The sequence below is a fragment of the Berghia stephanieae genome, chromosome 5 (assembly GCF_034508935.2).
Source record: "Berghia stephanieae isolate SIO BIC M18660-M18661 chromosome 5, UCSD_Bste_1.3, whole genome shotgun sequence".
In the NCBI taxonomy this organism is placed as follows: Eukaryota; Metazoa; Mollusca; class Gastropoda; order Nudibranchia; family Aeolidiidae; genus Berghia; species Berghia stephanieae.
In genome coordinates, this window is record NC_088364.1 from 54837330 (window position 1) to 54839829 (window position 2500).

The window sequence follows — 2500 nt, forward strand, 5'->3', positions numbered from 1 at the left end:
TTGTTTTGTTTTTTTGTGTGGATTTTTTGGTGGGTTGGTGGGGGATCTTTTTTTATTAATTGCATGTTTTTTAAGGGCAAAATAGATACATTAATAAATAAATAGATAGATCAATAAATATGCACATGTTTAAAAAAAAACTTGAGTTCAATAAATAGAAAAATATCATGATAAAATCTTCAATCTATTGACGATAGTGACAATAAATCAAGAGGTGTAAATAAAACGGGATAATTTTAACATTCAATTTTAACAAAATGATTTAAGTCAACAAGCACATAATATTTAGGTATATGTATGACTTGGTGAGGCTAATGAAAGAGAAGAAAAACTTATTTAATGAGCACATACTAATGAAGTTATGGTGACCATCACATGGTTTGAACAACATGCGATGGAGAAATGGACATGGATTAGCCCAGACGGCAACTACAGGAATTGATTTCATTCTTATAAAAAGAGAGATAACGGTCTCTCTCCATTTCATCTACTTAGAGCTCACTGCTCTATAGTCAACTCGAAAAATCCCACATAGCGAGAAAACTGTGCGCCAAGGGTCAGTGAAAAATTGACATTGTGTTTCTATTAATGAATGCAATTATATTAGTGTGTAAGAGTGATAATTAATATTGTGTTTTCGCCCGGCAGTAAGTAGACGCAACCAAAAATTAACAGGAATCAATAACTCTTAATTGATACTCATGTTCTTATAAAGATATTCATTCGCTATCTTTATATATATATATATATATATATATATATATATATATATATATATATATATATATATATATATATACTTATACATGTATTTTGGTATAATAGTGTGTATATATCATCCTTTCACAAAAGGAATGAATTATCAATGCGCTATCGCAATTACTCGATAGTTCTATTTAGTATTTATATGCAGTGATTATTATGTTCTCATAGATACATATCCTTCCCCATCCCACTAACTCAATGCGCCCCATTGATAGTATTTATATGCACTGATTACTATGTTCTCATTGATACATATCCTTCCCATCCCACTAACTAAATGCGCCCCATTGATATTATTTATGGATAGTGGTGATGTAATGATGTTGGATCGAAGCCCTCACAACCCCTCGATTCATTGACTATTAAAATGTTGCAACTAGTCAAAGATTTGCACCGGTATCTTTCACAGATCGGTATGAGGAAGCAGGAAGTCTTTAACCATCCTTTCACAGACCAATTATGGCAACAATCGTCAGCTTTAATCATCGAGCATGAATCCGTTACCAACGAACACTTCAGTGTTGAATGACCCAGTGTAAATCGGATTAATGTCTGCCCTGTGAAGGATCAAGCCGAACTGCTACTACAACCGACTACCGACCACTATCTCAAACCATTCAGTTAAGGACTCGCAAATGAAAAATGAATAGCATTTTGTTATGGGATGAAGATTAATATTAATAGAATGTTTCTTTATGAATTAAAACAAGCATTATGATTATGCTTTGACTAAATACGTGTTATCTTGTTATTGTATGAGGCAATTTTGTTCAATTATATAAAAATACTCTACTTTAACGGGGATTAATACTTACTTTCTGAACCTGCATATCCCTATACAACGTGCCAATTTTCTACCACTCCACTATTACCTATTTCTTTAAATTCAAACATTCTATTACTATCAGTCAAAGTGTCAGGAAAATTTTAACCATCAATAAATGTAATAAAATTTGGCACCCGACGCTGTCAATGGGGACAATAATCTGACTCCTATCTATACCTATCTCCTTCCTTGCCAACATCCTACATAGACGTGACAATATGGCCCTATCATACATTTGTCCCGACAGTTGTCCGGTCTTCTAGACAGGCCCCATAAAACGGAAAATTTTGTCGGTTGCTCGTCCTCCTCGATAGATGTCCTTGATGCCAGTCCAAATAATCGTCCTTCTAAAGTCTGTACATTATCAGTATCTCTCTCTCTCTCTCTCTCTCTCTCTCTCTCTCTCTCTCTCTCTCTCTCTCTCTCTCACGCACAAGCACACAAACAAAAGCATGCGAGTTCACAATCCCTTTATCTCTTCCATCTCTTTTTCTTTCATATATATTTTTGAGTTCCGCACCCTTCCTCCTCCTCCTCCCCCTCCTCCTCTGTCTTCTTCTTCTTCTTCTTCTTCTTCTTCTTCTTCTTCTTCTTCTTCTTCTTCTTCTTCTTCTTCTTCTTCTTCTTCGGCACCACGCGAATTTCGTCGTTTCAAATTTTTATTACCGCCAGATTGTCAATTGATGCGGGTTTGTCATGTAGCAATTTAATTATGATTTTCGTCACAATATTAGTTTTCACCCAACGTGGACTTATTTTCAGGTCTGATAACACAAAAAATGTTATGGGCTCATTTTTGTCATGGAAATACTCACAAATGAAGGTAAATATTGTTAAATCAAGCCTATAATTGCGTTCGGCAAATATAAACATATTGATTTCACCGATATTCGTATGTCAGTATTTGAA